Here is a 20,264-nt window from a genome sequence, read left to right on the forward strand (position 1 = left end):
AATCATCATGAATAACAAGTGCTAACAAGAAAGTGGAAAAACTAGAACCTTTGTACAGTGCTGCTGGGAACACAAAATGATGAAAGCTACTTGGAGAAAGTTTGGCAAGTTTTCAGCTGTTAAAAGTAAGAGTCACCAAATGACTCAACAATTCTAACCCTAGGAATATACTTCCGAGATTTAAAAAAACAGTCGTACAAAATTTTATATGCAAGTGGTAATAGTAGCACTGTTTATAATAGCCAAAAAAGTGGAGATTACCCAAATGTCCATCAACTGAGGAGAGAACTGGCAAAAATGGTATATCTATATAATGGAATATTACTTGGCTATAAAAAGAAATGAAATACTGATCTATGGTATAAAAGGGATGAACCCTGAAAATACTATGCTTAGGGGGCCGGAGAAATAGCATAGAGGGTAGGGCGTTTGCCTTGCACGCGGTCGACCTGGGTTCGATCCCCAGCATCCAATATGGTCCCCCAAGCACCGCCAGGAGTAATTCCTGAGTGCAGAACCAGGAATAACCCCTGAGCAACAGTGGGTGTGACCCAAAAAGAAAAAAAAAAAAGAAAAAAAATACTATGCTTAGTGAAAGAATCGCATCACTAAAAGTCTCATGATTTTATCTACATGAGATACCCAGAATAGGTGAATCCACAGGCAACAAAAGGGTCAGTTGATTCCAAAAATAAGAAAGGGAAAATGGAACTTAGTCCTTTATTAAGTCTGTCCCCAGCTGGGAAGGTTTTTTCCCTTTCCTTCTACTTTCCAATAAATCTTTTACAAAAGAAGTCTAAAATATTTTTCAAATAAACTAAAAAGAAGGGAGGGTGTAACTGACAGTAACTATGGAAAGTGAGAAAACTGCTTGAAAATTAGGTCATGCTAATCACTGTACAAACTGAAATATCCTGAAAACTAGAAATTTATACACTACAAAATGATAAACTTTATGATCTGAGAATCATATTTCACTAAAGATATTATGTTAAAATTAATAAAGCTATTATGTTAATAGCTTTAAGCATAATAAAGCACTGAACATAAAAAACATTTAACATTTAACATAACAAAGAACAAGCATTCAAAACATTAAACATAAAACATCAAACATAATAAAGCTGTATTATGTTAAAAGGTCAAATTCATATCTAAATGGCAGAAACAAAAAATCAAATGTTTCAAGACATCTTTCTAAGTTATTTTCAAAATGTACAATTTCTGAGAATTAAACCTAATAAGATGCTCTGAATCTCCAAGCGAAAAAAACTATAAATTTACCTTTCCTATGTTAGAGAAGACCTCAATGTATTGTGATGATAATCCTTGAGATCAATCACAACTGAGTATTTTTTAATAGACTCAGTTTAATATTTTTAAAATATTATTTAAACCTCCATTAAATTCATCACTGAATTTTTAAAGGATAATGAGCTGGTTCAAAAAATGAATGTGAAAGGTAAAGGTCCAAAGAGTGTGAGAGCACTCATTAAAATATATATATTTATATATATAAATAAATATCAGTAACAAATACCCAGTTAGTTAGCAGATAGCAAGAGTTTTTTAAATTTTTTAAAAATAGATTCTTTAATTGAATTACAGTGAGGTACACAGTTACAAAATTGTTCATGATTGGACTTCAGTCATATAATGTTCCAAGAGCCATCCCTTCACCAGTGTACATTTCTCACCACCAATGTCCCCATTTTCCCTCCAGACCCTCCCCTCGCCTTTAGGCAGAAACTTCTCTCTAGCAAGACAATTTAAACCTCAATTATTTTTAAGTGGGATGATCAAAAACAAGGGAAAAAACAAAGTAACAAACACAGAACTCAAAAAAAAAACCAGCAACACATAATCAATATTTGATATTTGAAATAATACATTTGGATATTTGAAACCACTACATTTTGGACTAATGTTTTATGCAGCAGCAGATAACGAATATACTCCTGGACATCAGCAATTTGAGATTTTCTTTTTTTTTTTTTTTTTTTAGCACAGAAGATTAACATGCCCTACATCTTTGAAGTTAGACATATCATCTCTTTTGCTTTGAAAATGTGTGGAAATAATCCGTTTCATTTCTAGATGAAGGCCTCCAAGCTAATTTATACTCCCCAGTTTTCAGACTGTACAGCGAAGAATGATGGTTGATCCCTAAATTGAGACCTTCACATTCCTCACTCAGAACAATAGCTCTGAAAAGCTGCCACAGAATATTCTGCACGATGAGAAATAAACCCTTTGGCAAGAAGCCAATAAGATTTAGTTAGCACAACTTAACCTAGCCTATCTTTACAGGTACCAGGTTCCCCCAGGGAGGTAATACCACCCAGCAGGTAGTAGACAGTAGAAAAATTCAAGGCAAGGCAGTACTAGCCCCTAAAGCAATTACTGGGTGCTTTGTGTTTGCTTAGCACTGTAGCACTGTCCTCCCGTTGTTCATAGATTTGCTCCAGAGGGAACCAGTGTGTCTCCATTGTGAGACTTGTTACTGTTTTTGGCATATCGAATACACCACGGGCAGCTTGCCAGGCTCTGCAGTGCGGGCAGGATACTCTCGGTAGTTCGCCTGGCTCTCGGAGAGGGATGGAGAAATCAAACCCAGGTCAGCCGAGTGCAAGGCAAACGCCCTACCCGCTGTGCTATCACTCCAGCCCAAAGGAAGATAAATTGGTGTGTGTGTGGGGGGGAGCACCAAGTGATCTATTTCCTGAAAGGGGAGTAGTAGGCAAAATAAGTCTGGAACCCCTGACTGTGAAACAAAGAAAGCAGGAATGTAACTAGTGAACCACACTGAAAAGCGAGAAACAATTACTAAGAAAGTTATTATCTGCAGGTTTGGTGACCTAATAATTGACAAGTAGTTTTGAGACTCTTAAAAAAAAAAATTCCTGCCATCTGTAGGTCCAAATACTTGTAATGAAGAATCATCTGGGTTTTTTATATTTCAAAAGGGAAGAGGAGGAGGATATGGGGGGGGGGGGGGGCAGAGGGCAAGAGAGAGATGGAGGATAAATGATGACCTGATCATTCCTTCTCAGAATCAATAAAACTCTGTACATTTGTACAATGAAATATATCCTGCAATAAAAATAAACAGACAGTGGACATTGTCAATAGCATTTAATAAGTAAAAAAAAAAAAGCCCTTCGTATTTCTTACATACTAGGTCATATTGTAGGTAGCAATATAATGAGCAAAATGGAGGGAGGGGAATCTGTCCTCACGAGACTTACATTTAAAAGAAAGAGAAGAAAAAACTATATGTCATGGGGCTGGAGTAATAGCACAGCAGGTAGGGCGTTTGCCTTGCACACGGCTGACCCAGGTTCGATTCCCAGCATCCCATACGGTCCCGTGAGCACTGCCAGGAGTAATTCCTGAGTGCAGAGCCAGGAGTGACCCCTGAGCATCACCGGGTGTGACCCAAAAACCAAAAAAAAAAAAAAAACCTGTATGTCATAGCATTTTACTGGGAGTTGCGGGGCAAAGCGAAGGAAAAGAGAATGTTATTGCAATGTAAGAAAATGTGCTCTTTTAACTCTGATAAATAGGATAAACCTTCTGGGAAAGTGGTATTACCAAATAAAACGTGGCTGGAGAAAGAATACAGCAGGTGGGGTACTTGTCATTCGCGCCGCAGACCCTGGTTTGATCTGTGGCATCCTATATGGTCCCCAGCACTACCAGGCATAATTCCTTAAAGCAGAACCTGAGTTAACCCCCAAATTTTGCTTGAAAGTAAAACAAAGAGGGCCTGGGAAATGGGGCTAACCCACTCGTAATCATCAGCTTTACATGAAGGTGAACTGCCGAGCACTGAGCTACAAGTAACCCCGGAGCACCACCATGTGGCTCAAAACCCAAAAGTAAAATAAAGGGAAGCAAAGACAAGGTTTCATCTCACATAAATATTAAGCAAGTCTGTGAGAGACACGAGCCCGGCAAGCTACCGAGAGTATCTCGCCCGCACGGCAGAGCCTGGCAAGCTCCCCGCGACGTATTCGATATGCCAGACACAGTAACATAGAGCAATGTTTTAAAATAAAACAAAACTCATGCCAAGCAGGAAGAAGCATTTGGTCTCTGAGCACTGGTGTCTTCTCGGTCTTGCATATGGGGTGGTCTGCCTTATAAGTTTGTGCTGTAGTAATTTCGTACAGTATTTCTCAAATGGCATATCTGCTGCGTGTACTTACTTCTCTGCATATATCAGTGTTCAAATCACTAAAACTTTAGGTTAATAAGGACATGTGTGTGAATAAAACTATAGATACTATAATTTTCAAATCTCCAAAGTTTTTTTTTTTGTCATTTGAGAAAGAATATTCAAGTTAAACACAGAGTAAATGTGAATTGAAACCCTTAAAGGTTATATTTCCTAATTCTAGGCAGGCGAACATTTGTACCTTTCTGATTTAATTAAAAGCGGAATTTGTAAATCATTCAAAATCTTCAGAATTAAAGCAGACTATAAGCCCTTTTCTTCATTTTTAACTCCACAGGACATGGGTTTTTGGGGTTGTTTTTTCTTTTGTTTTGCTTTTCCACACTACAGGTGTTCGGCTCTCAGTCTGAAAAATGCAATATAGTATCTGCCAAGACGATTCTTCCTCCCTCTCACCCTTAGTTTCAAGTTTAATTTCCAAGACTGCCCCTGAACAACTGCACTGCACAAACACAAACCATTTGGTTATATAATATTGATTTCAATGTGAAAACATGACCATTATTTACCCGGTAAACTCCTGGGAGAGTATATCCATACATTACACAAGAGAAGTAAGACTTTTGCCAACCTCAATGATGCTACCAGGCCATGAACGAGTTCGCATGGTCAGTGAAACATGCAGGCAATGTTTTCAGTTGTTTTCCAGTGAGGAACGAAAGGACCAGGGTATTTGAGTTCTACTACAGCCTGCTGATTCAACAACCAAAAGTACTTAACTTTTTGAGCATATTTCAAAGGCAAGGATCACCTGCTTCAACAGGAAATGGAAGGAAAGATGAATACACTAATGATTGATGGCACTTTCAACCCAAGTGCAGGACAATGCAAACCAGTTAAAATGTTTGTAGATAAGTTCTTCAATTCCACCACACTCTCCCAAAGAGCACCCAAAGCACGTGCTGGGTGGGAACACAGGATCTGATCTCAGCTCAAAACCATGAAGAATTGGCTCTCTTCCACTGATGACCACACAGAAGATCATTTTGAATTACATATAATGAATTACATATAACATACAAAAGCATTCTAACGTTCTCTCTGCTTAAACCCATGGCGACTTTGTTTGGTTTTAAATTAAAAAAAAAAAAAAGAAAGAAAGAAAGGTTTAAGGATACTTTCTTGTACAACTTTGCACGTATATTCCGATTCCTAATTTCTGGTTTAACTGTTCAGTTAACCTCTGCGGTTTTCTGGGATTCGCTCCAAGACAACTAAAAAGCACTACTGAAATTAGCACCTCTGCTATGGAGCTTAATTTGAGGAGTTTTGAAGTGGCTTGAAACCATTTTTTTTAATGTTCTGCACACAACTTTATGCTAAAAAATAACAAACCCTTTCACCAGCAGTAATTGAAAGGTGTCATTTTTACTTCCCTCCACAATTTTCATTTACTCCAAGTGCATAACACTGAGAATAAGAACTTTGCTAAAGTCACGTGTTTTGTTGCAAATATTGGCTTATAATTAAACATAATTCTTTAAGGTAAAATGAGAAGTGACCAAAGGATTTACATATCAACCCTATATTTCTGAACTCTCTCAAATGTTTTCCTCTTTCATTTTTTTACTTGAAAACTCTAAAAAAAATAAGTTACGGATGCATAAAGCGAATGCTTTAGATCTATGCCTATGTTTTTATTTCATAAATTCTGAATTTTGCCATGTTTGTAACATGTTAATGAGTTTATGAGTTGTACATGTTTTGAATTTTTTTTTTAATCTCACTCACATGTGGCATACAAAGAAACACAGTAAGGGAAAAGACAATAGACAGAGATAACAAAACCTGCGTATAAAACTGAGACTGCTCAGGAAGGTGTGAAGTACTAACAATACGTCAGGGGGACAAATGTTGTCACTCTGTGACACTGTATTCCTAAATCTTAGCACTATTGTAAATCAAGGTACCTAAAATTTAAGAAATATTCAAAGACTTGAGTGTGTGTGTGTGCGCGCGCGCGCGCTCGCTTTTAAACTAGGAAGCATCATCTGTGCGATTTTTTTTTAAATCCTTCGAATCTTAATCTAATTTTCCAATTTGACAGATGAGGAAACTGAGACTCAGGTCAAGCTAACGGGAGCAAAACAGGTAACAAATGGCAAATCATCCCAAACTCAGGCATTCCGACTCCAAACCTGCGGCTTTAAGTGACCATTTATCATTTCCAAAACCTTACCCTCAAGGAACGGAACGGGAAGCCGGGACGCCCCGGGCAACCCCTCAAGACACAGACTCTGGGGTTAATAAGAGCTAGTCTCAACGTTTGCAAACACAAACCCTGGAAATAGCCTCCTCCGCCACCAGCAGTTTCTCCGACAGCCTGGTCATACCTCTGGGGTTCTGTCTCACCTTTTCCAAGCGCATCCACTCGGCGCGGCGGCTGGGAGCCCGGTTCTGTTTTGTACTTTCCGTGGGGAGAGAGGGAGAGAGGCGACAATTCCCCACCCAGCACCCCAACCCACCCCCGACCCGAGACTTACTTGTTCCCGCCGCAGTCCCTGCAGTTCCCGAAGTGGCACTGACACCTGGAAAAAGAAGTTAGCAGACCTTTCGGTGGGGGTGTCCGGGCAGGTGCGTGCCCCGGTTGGGCCGGCAGCTCCGGGGGGTCTCCGGAGCCCAATCGCGATCCGGGAGGGACCGGAGGGGGCGGTGGGAAGGACCTCGAGAGGGACCCCAGCAGGAGCTGCTCCGGCCCCTGCACTCCGGGGGGCTCCGCGCCGCGCCCCTCCAAGCGCCCCCAGCGCCCGGAGTTGCGCGGAGTGGGAAGAGTCGGGGTGGCCTGATGGGGGTTGGGGGTGTCCAGGGAGAAGGGAGACTGGGGTCCCACCTCGAGGACGGCCGCTGGCGGAGACGGGCACCTGCGTTGGAGGCGCGGGGTTGGCGACTCCCAAGTGCCCGCTGGCCGCGCCGGACAGCGTCTGCGGGAGGCTGGCGACGCGCGGAGGGAAGGGACCCCGGGGGGAGGGGCGGACCACCAGCTGCGAGCCCCTCCGCAAGCCCCGACTTCAGCCAATGATCGTCCAGGGAGACGCCCCCGCAGCCCCGCAGCCCCGAGCTGAGGGTCCCCCACTCCCCGCGCAGGCACCTCCCAGTCGTCCCGCCCACCTCTGCTGGCTCAGGGCTCAGCCGCAGCAGGTGTGCGAGATGCCCCACCGGAGAGGGCGATCGCGTGGGGGGCTGCGGGGGGTAAAGGGAAGAGAAGGGGGGCAAAGGGAAGAGAAACGCCACGCCCCCCCTAAAAAAATGCACAACGAAGTAGCCAAGGAGCGAGTTTCCAGTCTCCCTGGCCCCGAGTCCAGCTGCTCAGGAGGACCCGAGAGGCGAAGGGATCACTCAGAAATAGACTTTCTAAGAGAGAGAAAAAGAGAATACCTTGCCACAAAGGCGGGGTGGGGGGAGGGTGGGAGGGCTACTGGGATCACTGGTGGTGAAGAATGGGCACTGGCGGAGGGATGGGTACTTGATTGATGATTGTATAGGTGAAACCCAAGTACGAAAGTTTTTTTTATTTAAAAAAATTTTAATAGTGAGACATAATGAGGTACAGTTGCAGACTTACACATTTTTGTGCTTGGGTTTCAATTGTACAATGATAGTACGAAAGTTTTAAAGTCTACAACTGTACCTCATGGTGTTTCACTAATGGAAGGAAGGAAGGAAGGAAGGAAGGAAGGAAGGAAGGAAGGAAGGAAAGGAAGAAAGAAAGAAGAAAAAATAGGCTTTCCAAATTTGGGGACGTTTGATAAAGCAAAAAAGAACAAAACCGTTTGGGGAACAGTCTAGCCCCAGGTCGAGAGGTTACCCCCCCCACCCTCTCCTGCCCACAGCTGCTCCCGTGGGTTTGTTTTCCTGAATACTGTTCTTAAGAAAGTGGGCAGGCGAAGCACGCGGGAAGTATAGAGGTATACTGATGGGTAGATTTATGCTGCTCCTTCAAGGTAGCGTTGAGAAATCTCACTTCTCACAGTGATGGAGACTAGGGAGGAACCCAAGAGAAAGGAAGAAGGGAAAGGAGGGACAGTTCTGGATTGAGGGGAAGGAAAGGGTGATGTGTTTTTTCTTTTTTCCTCAGGAATAAGTACCTCCTGGCTCAGCACCAAGAGTTACTCCTGGTGGTGCTCAGAGGACTATATGGGATGCTGGGGATTGAACCCGGGTCAGCCAGGTGCAAGGCAAACGCCCTCCCCGCTGTACTATATCTCTCCAGCCCGGGGCAGGGGTGATTTTTAAGGTCTCTGCCTCATCACCACCTTGGGAAGAAGCAGGAAATAGTGGCCCAGACATGAGCGGGGCTGACTTGGGACCCTGGTCCAGGCCCTTTGTGAACCTTCAAACTCAGAAAGGATGAGAAAGAGGGTGGAGAGAGAGAGAGAGAGAGAGAGAGAGAGAGAGAGAGAGAGAGAGAGAGAGAGAGAGAGAGAGATTTTTTCTAAAGAGCATCAAGACCCCTAGAATAATTGTTAAAATGTGCACTGCGTGAGCTTTCTGGAGCAACCGTAGGTGGCCAGAATCTCCTTCAAACCTCAGAAACTAGAGAACCATTTCCAAAGGATGGAGACAGCACCCGAGTGGTGATAGTAACCTCCCCAAATTATTATGAAGGGAAACGACTGGAACAAACCTTCACGAGTTTACAGTCCCAGGATTAGCAGGCCAGGCCTGAAGCTGAAGACAGAATGTTGGGGGCTGGGCTGATAGGACAGGGAGGTTAGGCCGTTTGCCCTGCCCTACACCACATATGGGTCCCAGAATATTCCAAGGGGGCCACAGGTGAGACATCACATAAATTGGGGACTATGGCACAAACTAGTGGCCATTCCAGTAGAACAATGGGGGTCGAAGGAAAGAAATACAGCTGGAAGAGAGCCATGGTTGGTACAAGGCTGCCTTTATCATGTCTTTCTGCCCCATGCCTTTCCTTTCACTCGGTTCCTTGAATACAGCACCCCCACCCCCACCCCTGACCTGTTTGGACAAGGGAATGTTCACATGACTCCACATGGGTGCGAAGGGCACACACTGTTTTTCTTGGTTATTGTGTTTGAGTCATAATAAAGGTAAAGGTAAGGTAAAGGCCCTCCCGTTGTTCGTCGATTTGCTCGAGCGGGCCCAGTAACGTCTCCATCAGGAGACTTTGTTGTTACTGTGTTTGGCATATCGAATACGTCATGGGGAGCTTGCCAGGCTCTGCCGTGCAGGGAGTCATAATAGATAAATAATTATTAAAGGACAAAATCATCAAAGTTAGATGACCCCAAAGGGTTTCCAATGATTCTCTGAAGACTAGTATCAGGCAAACATAACAGAGTATGAGTTAGCAGGTTTGTTCAAAGAGCATAGTTAATATTTTTCATGACATTTTATTTTTTAGTTTTAGTTTCTTTGTTTTTTTTGGGGGGGGGGGTCACACCTGGGTATGCACAGAGGCCACTCCTGGCTCATGCACTCAGGAATTACTCCTGGTGGTGCTCGGGGGACCATATGGGATGCTGGGAATCGTACCCGGGTGGGATTCATGCAAGGCAAACGCCCTACCCGCTGTGCTATTGCTCCAGCCCCTTTCACAACATTTTAGAGAGGTAACTATCATTATTCTACAACAGCAAGGGAAAGAAAACTGAGTGAGGAACTTAAAAACTGAGGGGAAGGAACTCTGGTTCAAGTCTGTCAGTCTATCTGATTTAAGTCTGGACTGAGGCAATCAGATTTTATACCTTCAGCATGGCTATACCATCTCCAAAGCAGGAAAACTATTTTTCAGATTTCTTTTACGCTATACTTCTAAGATTTATATAGCAATTATGGGCTGGAGCGATAGCACAGCGAGTAAGGCGTTTGCCTTGCACGCAGCCGACCCAGGTTTGACCTGGGTTCGATTCCTCTGCCCCTCTCAGAGAGCCCGGCAAGCTACCCAGAGTTATCTCACCTGCACAGCAAAGCCTGGCAAACTCCCCGTGACATATTCGATATGTCAAAAACAGTAACAGCAAGTCTCACAATTCGTTGTGAGACGTTACTGGTGCCCGCTCGGGCAAATCAATGAACAACAGGAGGACAGTGCTACAGTGCTATTACATCATTCATAGCTATGATTTCATATAAAATACTTTCTAGAAAGCATTTATAACACTAATAACACTACAGAAAGTGTAAATGCTACTGTAATAAAATCATAATCAGGTAACAAAATATGTATTTTTGAGTCTTTTACTGTGACAGTCCATTTAGTCACAATGGACTGTCCCCAGAGGGAATTGTATCTGTGTAAAAAGGCATCGTATTGATTTCTTTTAAAGAAAGACACAGGGGAGATTTCATTATTATTTTTTTCAATCAAAGATTTCCCTCTAGGGATTTTTTTTTCCTCTCACGGAAGAAAGTACTGAATGAGTCGGAGTGTTAATCTGTTTTGCTCTAGTAAATCGTATCTTCTTAATAGGAGCTATATTTTGGTGTGGCCATAATTGCCAAGATGATTGGGAGTGATTTATTTTACTCCTCTATTTATTCAATGGCGATCAGGCTTCAGATACGGTAGCAGGCATTGTGCCCGCAGGGATGACATTCAAAGGTGTCCCTCATCTAGGATGTGAGCTCTGGAAGGGGCTCCTGACTCAGCCTGGTACCTAGCAGACATCAGATACTGGATCCCAGTATCCACAATTTGGAGCATAAGGATATGCGTGCATTTCTGAATTACTTTAACACAGCAGCTTCAGGAAAGCCACACTTTGCCTTTGCTTTGACCAGTGACTCAAACATAGATGGAAGGCTCGGGCCTCTGTACTTCTATTTCTGAGGCAGTTATTCCTCAGACTGTCCAGATTGGTGCTACCAATTTTAGTAATTTCACTATACACGAATTATACTTAGTGTCAATACAATTTTGAATAACGATAATGCGATGATACCCGGATACCAAAATACACAATGATCCTGTTCCCTGTTGAAGCTTACTGCTTTCAGGGCGATGAATGATGGTTCTTCACTGCATCTCTACAACCCTCACCCCCAGCCCCACTCCGCCCCCCATATCCTACCTCTTAGAGCCTGTGAGGACAAATTCACTTAGAAAAGCATCTTTTCAGGTGTTATTTTAAATCCTAGATGACTTGGATGGTTCCTAAATCCAATGACCAGTGTGTTTGTGTTTTTCAGATTGAGACGGGAAGCCACAAAGGAGGAGACAGGGAAAGGGGGGTGGGGATTGTAGAGGTAGAGTTTGCAAAGCATTGAAGCCCCTCCCCCTTCCTCCGCCCCCCTCCCTCTCCTTCCTCTCCGCCCCCCCTCCCGCCCCCAACGGAGACACCTGGACTTGGCAAGACAGTTTCCTTCCCCCTGGGGAGGAAACGTGGAAGGGTCCAATAACTTAGTTTTGGATTTCTGGTGTTAGGACGGAGAAAATAAAATTCTGTAATTTTTTTTCCCCTTTGGTCATTGGGCCACACCTGGTGTTGCTCCGGGCAGTGCTCAGGGCTTACTAACGGCTCTGAGCTCAGGGATCACTCCTGGTGCTGCTCCGGGCTGTGCTCAGGGCTTACTCCCTGCTCTGAGCTCAGAGATGACTCCAGGTGATGCTCCGGCTGCAAATTGATACATGCTGCTTTAGGAGACTGCAAGAAACGTAGCTAGAGGCTAGGAATGTTCAGAAAAGTCTTCCTGGGAGAGTACATAAGTAAGGACAGAGAACTTAAAAAACAACTTTGAACACCCTGTGGATTTCAGAAGTCATTTAGAGTTTAACTTCCAGGCACAATAAGATATGAAAACTTTCAGAACTTAAAAATTAGGTTGTCAGATTTGTAAGGAAGAAAACCATCCTATATGTGTGATCTGGGTCATACAAGAAAAAGATACGCATAAGAGAAAAGGAAATCCAAGGACAACAATTTTTTACGGCAATTACGGTAGCCCACTATTTCATACACAATCGAATCAGCTTTAAAACACACATTCTTATTTGGGAGTACTGCAGTTGGTGGTGCCAGGTGGGGTTTGACTCAAGTGTGTATTTCTAACAACTTCCTGGCGATCTCAGTGCTATTGATTCTTAAAAAACTACAGACTAAATATCCCAGTGCCATATCCTATAAAAGAAATGTTTAACTGATACGCATCAAACTTAAATCCTCATGAAGAAACAATGTGTATAGCGTGATTCCTAGTTGCTCATTGAAGAACCGTAGTTTCAACAAACCAATAAGGTAGAAATCTTTTATTTTGGTTCATAAGATAGCGCTGAAAATAAATATCCTTAGATTTGGAACATCCAAATAAAAATTAGCTACAAAAAAAAAACTACGTTAAAGAGAGGAGGCTGTTGTGGTTAGTGAAAGAAGCATGTCAGATACTCAGATACTTTGATGGTCTTTTTTCTTCATTTCTTTTTTGGCTTTTGAGGTCACACCTGGCGTTGCTCAGGGGTCACTCCTGGCTCTGCACTCAGGAATTAGTTCTGGCAGTGCTCGGGAAACCATAAGGGATGCTAGGGATCAAACCCAGGTCAGCTGCATGCAAGAAAAACGCCCTCCCTGCTGTTCTATTGCTCCGGCCCTCTGATGGTCCTTCTGATGTCAATGGGGCTAAGCACAGTCTCATGACACAAGCCAACACTGATCTATGCATTGCTGTGAAGATGTTTTGTAGAGGTGGTTGAAATCCATAATCAATTAACTTTTAAGAGAGGTTGTTCTAAATAACAAGATGAATTTGTTCCTGTCCATTGGAAGACCACACAAGCAGAGTGAGGCTGTTCTGAAGGTAAACAGATACATCTGCCCATGACTGAAGATTCTACCTTACCTTTCCTCAGAGAGATTTTGGAATTGCCTCACCAAAAATACTTTTGGATTTTTTTTTACTTGCTTAAGCAATTTTTTTTCAGTAGTTTAGCTTTGTAATGAATATCTATCAGATGTTTTCTACTAGATATTTTCTACTAGTTCCACATCTCTGGTTGAACCCTAATAAATTTCTGTAAGTGGAAATGGCGTGCCACTAACACTGTGGAAATTGGTTTTGAATTGGCAATGAAAAGTAGAATAATTTGGGGAGGTGAGGGGGAAAGTCTTATTTCCTTAAGCATAGTCGTTGTAGGAATATGATTGTGAACTAGTCTGCTAGTGAGAATTCAAAAGGAAGTGAGGAACTAGTGAAGAAAGTTTTGATCCTTTTAGAGAATACCTACATAACCATGAACAGACTTTTGGTAGAAACGTGGAATTCCAAGTCACTGCTGGTGAACATTAATAAGGAAGTAAGAAAACTTTTATTGAAATTTGAGGAAGCAAAATCCTTCTTACAGAGTGGCAGAAATCTTGGCAGACTTATCTCCTGCATTTATGTGATGAGAACTCAGAAACAGTGAACTTGGACATTTTACTGAGGGATCTCCAAAGAAAGTGTTGGAAGTACACCCTGGTTCTTGCTTCTAACGCAAATTTTTTTTTTTTGCTTTTTGGGTCACACCTGGCGATGCACAGGGGTTACCCTTGGCTCTGCACTCAGGAGTTACTCCTGCCAGTGCTCAGGGGACCATATGGAATGCTGGGAATTGAACCCGGGTCGGCCGCGTGCAAGGCAAACGCCCTACCTGCTGTGCTATCTCTCCAGCCCCCTCTAATGCAGATTTTAAGAATGAGAGAAACTGAGGAAAGAACTCTTAAACAAAAAGACATCAGGATTTGATTATTTGGGATGTTTTCTCTTCCCCAGTTTGAAAAGATGCAAGAATTAAGAGATTCACTGCTAGAAAAACTGCTGCAAAAGACAATACAGGGGAATCTGACTGGTCAACCCTTGCTAATACTTCAGAAAAAAATTAAATTGGGGGCAGAATGATAGTCCAGTGGGTAGAGTATTTGCTGTTGCAGCCAACCTAGGCTCAATCCCTGGCACCCCATATTGTCCCCTGAGCGTATAGCTAGGAGTAAGCTCTGAGCACAACTGAATGTGGCCCAGAAAAGAAAGAGAGAAGGAAGGAAGGAAGGAAGGAAGGAAGGAAGGAAGGAAGGAAGGAAGGAAGGAAGAATTTTCATCTGTATATTTCATTTGTATTCATTTCATTTGTATTCATTTCATCTGTATATTTCATTTGTATTCAGTCACAAAAAGAGTTTTTTGAAGAAATTGTGTTAAGTATGTTAGATTCTCTTCAAAGCCCCAAATAGATTTAGTCTAATCTAAAGCAAACCATGCTTCTTTTCTTCTGGAGTGGATTCCATAAATACACACAGAAAACTACAGTTTCTTGAGAAATTTATTCTGGTAGAAATACTGCCCTCTGGGAACTAATGAGATGAAGTGCAAATGAGAGAAAAGTGTTGAACAACCAACCGATATTTTACATACAAAATTCTTTTTAAAGGTTGATAAAATGCTTCAGCTTAAAAACAGATCGGACTACAAAATAGCCAATAATCCTGGGTTCTACCTTAGACCAAATGAATAAACACCTCTGATGTGGGGGAGTGGAACTCCGCATTTTAACAAGTATACCAAAAAGACTGGAAAAAATTAGCTTTGGGAGGAAAATTATAATTTATTTCAAATGTTAGATTAGACAGGCATAAAGAATATGTAGTAAAATTTTTCTGGGAGCTCCAATAAACCAAACACAAACCAATGAGTAAAGGCCATAGATTTTTACCAAATCAAAGGAATAACATTTTAGCTCTCACAGCAATTAGGAGTGGAAATAAGCTCCCTAGTAAGAAAATTAGCTCCTTACCACAAAATAGTTTTAAGTAAAAACTAAAAGACTCTCCATCAGAAAACTTGTAGGTCATCATTGAATGGAATAAAAGTTTAAAGTAGCATGCTGATATTTAAGGATTCCCCCCCCCCCCCCATCATTTCAAAGAATCTATTATTTGGAGTTGTAATGTCAGAATATTTACCTGAAGAATCGCACCTAGGAAGGAGTACACATGCTGAGGTCGGCAGTAAAATAGTTTCCCACTAGTCAATCCCAGTAGCGCTGAACCGCCAGAGAGCCTAAACAACTATTCCTTCCAAAAATATGATTGCTTTACTCCATTTGTTCCTTGTTTTAACCAATCAACCAAATACCTTATTTATAAGATGGTTGTAATGAGTCAGCAACATTGAAACAGAAAAATTGATTGATCCAAACTATTATTTAAATATACATGCACAGGCTTTAAGTTTAACCTGTCCTTTTTAGCAGTGGAAAACCACTACTAACTTGACAACAACAATATGCCCAACTGTGACTTACAGATTGATTATGAATGAGCCCTGTAAGATGGGAGCCCTCTGCAGGAGCCATTAATGTCGATGGTTCTAGAGGTATTTAGAAACTATTTCTTGACTGAGATTAGTTTTAAATTTCATTTCCCAATAGTAAAGTCAAGCAGGTCGGGAGTTAACACAGAGATGAAAGACGTTATACTATTAACAACTAAAAACTGTGGAAGATTATCAAAACGTTAAAATTCCAAAAGGTCTATTTGATTTGAGACTGTTTGACTATCATAGCCTAGAAAAGAAACCATAAGCCTGTGGTTTGTGACTTCTGTGGTTTGTGATTTCTAGAATTTCCACAGTTTCTCTGATTTACTCTTGCATTTGGAAGGGAAATGTAAAGGTGACACAGTAGCAAAAATGAATCTCAGAACATGTGGTGAAGTTTAGTGAAATAAATATAAGGGATCTAACAATTAAGATGTTATATTTTCTAACTTAAAAGGTATTGTGCCAAAAAGGAATTTAACAGTTAATTATAATAAAAGGTAAAGGTAAAGGTAAAGGCCCTCCTGTTGATCGTCGATTTGCTCGAGCGGGCCCAGTAACGTCTCCATTGGAGACTTTGTTGTTACTGTGTCTGGCATATCGAATACGTCACGGGGAGCTTGCCAGGCTCTACCGTGCGGGCGAGATACTCTCGGTAGCTTGCCGGGCTCTCCGAGAGGGGCGGAGGAATTATAATATGTTATATATATATTATAAATAATATAAATATTAAGTATATTCTTAAATTTGAGTACATATCGTCTTATATTTTACTCTGCTGAATTGCATTGGTTGTATAAACAACATAATTGTTCCTGAGACTAAAGTAAACACTAAAAATGAAAAGTCTTGGGGCTGGAGCGATAGTATAGTGGGTAGGGCATTTGCCTTGCACGCGGCTAACCCGGGTTCAATTCCCAGCATTCCCATATGGTCCCCCAAGCACCACCAGGAGTAATTCCTGAGTGCAGAGCCAGGAGTGACACCTGAGCATCACTGGGTGTGACCCAAAAAGTAAAAATGAAAAGTCTTTCATAAAGATGCTAAATTTGAAGGCTAATTTGACATGATGCTTGCAGATAATATGTAAGCCCACTTATTTTATTAAATGGTAGCCAATAATCTGCCTATACCACAAGTATAGGAAACTGATTTAATAATGCATAAATAAATAAATTTTCTATATTCAACACAAACAGCATCCCTAATTACATTCCTTTTGCATAGTAATTGGGAGTTAAATGAAGCAGTTAACATGCAGAGAAAGAAAACCATTTTAAATCTTTATAAGTATATTGAAGGTTAAATAAGAAAAATTTGAGTTTCCAAATGTTTAATAAACTAGATCATTTGCATCAAAGAAGTCTACTGTCTTTAAGTGCTGGCATTTTTTCCTTAAATGAATGATATCAGATTTCTTCTTTAAGTTACTGCAAATCTAAGTTAACCAGGAGGTAGAGTTACTATAATAATAATAGTTATATTCTGCAATATTCTATTCATAAAGTTGCTCCATAAATTCTTTTTAATGAACATAAAATTTTATGAAAGGAAGATAAAGGTAACAACATAAGCAGATCAAGTAAATACTTCACTCTCCAGTTATAAATTACAAAGTACAAACAAGTTTGATGGCAAGGAAACATACAGCAGATACTTCAGGAAATTCTTATGCTTGTCAAAAAAGTTCTTTAAAAGAATTATTGGGTGCAGAAAGAAAATGAATTCATCTATAATTTATATTTTAAAAGTACAAGGATATTTAGAAAGTTATTATATCAATAACCTAACTTTTAACGACGGTCACATCATTCCCTTTAAAAAGACAGGGTTCCATACCATATTTTTGAGGTAAGTTTTGATTATTTGAGCATTACTGCTCAAAAATATCTATGGCTGTCGGCTGCCTACAGAGTAAAATTTCAGTTCCATCATTTAAACGCAAATCATTCTTTGTTTATTATCTGGGATTGACTTTTATTGTTTTCTTGCACTACAAAGTCACAGGAAACAGAGAATAGCTGTTAACCCAGTGGGTCCATGGCTCACTGGGTACCAGAACTTATACTACCTCATACCCCCACCTTTTCCCCACTCAACATCCCAAGTAACCCCAGAAAAGATCACCAACCCCATTCAAAATATCGCTTCTATTGAACACAAATCATTTTTGTGCCAGGAAAGTTAAGCAAACCAAACAAACCAAAAGCAAATCAAAGACCTTTTGCATTTATTAACTATCTCTTCATCAGAAACGGACCCAGAGGTAGGAAAATTTACAATATTACAATCGTGTTAGACTTGAGCTGGATTAATGTGTATTCCCTTGTATCTTATTAAAATATAATAAGTAAAAGTTGGGAAAATTAATGTGAAAAAACTATTCCTAGACAATTGCTGGAAAGCGTTGCTAAGAATAAACAGGTGGCTAGAATCTTTCCAAAACTCTGCGGTTTTCATCAAAATGCATGTCAGATTGAAGTCCCTATGAACTTTAAGGAAGTGACCAATATTTCTGAGCATCTTGATGACCACTAACCATGCCCTACAAACCAATTCTCACATAGCATAAAGCCCTTTGTTCTCTGCAGGAGTATAATAGAATTTGATAGCAAAAGCAACAGGCTTTTTGCTCTCACGGTCCTATAAACCAAGTCTCTTTGTTGCACTGTTGCAGAGGTTACAAATTTAGAAGGTTGTTCCTTGTACACACTGCTTTGTATTTTTTTTCTTTTTGTTTTAGAACCCAGGTTCCAATTGTAAGCTGACAAGTAGTGCAGCATGTGGAATTTTGTGAATGATTTTAATAACTTGCCTTGAATTTTTTCAAAGTGTGTAAAGGAAACCTTGATCAGTATGATCTTGAACCTCCAGTGACCCTAAAATTATTTTAATTATGACTACCTAAAAAAACTACTAAGCACCTCCACCCCAAATCTGCCTTCTTTTTCATTTCATTTCATTTCATCATCCTGTTAATCGTCGATTGCCTCGAGCAGGCCCCAGTAACGTCTCTTTCATCCTAGCCCTGAGATTATATTCACAGCTCTTTAGGAGAATGAGACCCATCATTGTTACTGGTATTTGGCATATTTGGTACGCCACGGGGAGTTTGCCAGACTCTGCCCTGTGGGCAGGCTACATTTGATAGCCTGCAAGTTTGTCCAAAGTAGGAATGAGATAATAAGATGTCATAAAAAAAAAATTCTTCCCTCTAGCCCTTTATTATCTGCCTTCTTTAAGCAAACAAAAAAATTTCCACTCAGTAGCAACTGTCCACCAACCTCCCTACCGCCTACCATGATTCCAGTAAGCCCTGGGTAGGTAAGAAACACCTTAATAGACAGCAAATCCAGATAGCCTGCTTAGAGGATATTATTTCTTGGCCATCTCCCCACCTCCTCTCCTCCTTTCGGGTCTCCAAGTCCAGGCTGAGCACCTGGGTCCAGGGGTACTGCCAGGGAAAGCAACTTGGCTTCAGAACCCACAAATAGACCAGGCTGGTGGTGCTGGGGGTTCTAACACGCCTTTCTCTGCATTTGGTCAAGAGAGTGGCAACAGAACTGGAAGAAGGCCAGGAAGGCCCATGAAGCCTATTCTCAGAGGCTTTTCAAGCAAAAGCTGAAAGTGGCTGGAGAGAGAACCCTTTTGAAAGCATGAGTCAAAAACGTTTCCCTCTTGAATGGTAGCTCTGTGAGGAAGAGAGTGTCAGCTGCCAGCAGCCAGATTCTCTGCTCTGAAAATGGAACTTGATTTTGGAGCACCTGAGTATGATGTTTAGAAAGTGACTTGTATTTTTGTATGCAACTGAACTTAGTTTCCCTCAGTAAAGCCTGCTTTGCCAACAAATAAACATGCTTCTCAGGTGTTGATCCTGAGGCCAAAGGTAATTTGGGGGCCAGTGGTTGTCTATGCTCATCCTTGTTTTTTTGTTTGTTTGTTTGTTTGGGGTTTTTTTGTGTGTGTTTGCTTTTGCTTTTTGGGTCACACCCGGTGATGCGCAAGTGTTACTCCTGGCTCATGCACTCAGGAATTACTCCTGGCAGTGCTTGGGGGACAATATGGGATGCTGGCAATCGAACCCGGGTCAGCCGCGTGCAAGCCCTACCCGCTCTGCTATCACTCCAGCCCCGCCCTCACCTCGTGCTCATCCCTGATGTCTTTCTGAAGAACACCAAGAAGTTGTCTCTGAGCAACAAGAACAGTGAAGCTTCCAAAGTTCAGAGCTATGTCCTTGGTCAAGCTGGAACCCCTTGATCTTCATCAAACAACTATCTCCACGTATTTCCCAAGTGACCCCCAAATCACTCAGTGCTGCAGTCTTCCCTCCACGCCAAGTGGAGCTAGCCAGGCTGAGGCACAGTGACTTTTTTCTCCCCTGGGGATTCTTTCAGCTCTCAGATTAGCCCACCCTGAACTCTTCAGAAGGGTCTACTGAGGCTCTCCCCTCACTCAGACTTCAGACATACACTTCATTAGGGTACTTACAAGTTTCATTTCATTATTGACTTGTTCTTCTTGATATTTATGCACATTGCATTTAAAACATTAGTCTGCACAAACGCTCACTTTGTTGTTGGGTGACAGGATCATCTATTGGGTGTGGATGCCATGCCATCTGCACTTTCGTCTTCCTTCTTGGTGCTCTTCTTATCCTCCTCACTAGGATATGACCCTTAGTCTTTAATGAATTCAGTCCTGTTTTTTCTTTTTTATTTGTATTACCGTTTAGGTAACAGGGTTCTAATAGTTAAACAGGGTTCTAATA

General features: G+C 41.5%; 1 protein-coding gene across 6 annotated transcripts in view; it reads right to left on the bottom strand.

Annotated features, from left to right (window-relative positions):
• LEPR (leptin receptor) overlaps nucleotides 1-20,264 on the bottom strand; it is a 90,906-nt gene that overhangs the window by 61,813 nt on the left and 8,829 nt on the right. For 3 of the 6 annotated variants that reach the window (XM_056122384.1, XM_056122385.1, XM_056122389.1), the window contains exon 2: nucleotides 6,724-6,768. The exons of 2 other annotated variants lie outside the window; for them this stretch is intronic. The gene's annotated coding sequence lies outside the window, so the exon portion shown is untranslated. Of the gene's footprint in view, nucleotides 1-6,723; nucleotides 6,769-7,070; nucleotides 7,139-20,264 lie in introns of those variants that run through there. One more of the 6 variants, XM_056122386.1, reaches the window with a different exon arrangement.

The sequence above is a fragment of the Sorex fumeus genome, unplaced genomic scaffold (assembly GCF_029834395.1).
Source record: "Sorex fumeus unplaced genomic scaffold, SorFum_2.1 ptg000045l, whole genome shotgun sequence".
Taxonomy (NCBI): Eukaryota; Metazoa; Chordata; class Mammalia; order Eulipotyphla; family Soricidae; genus Sorex; species Sorex fumeus.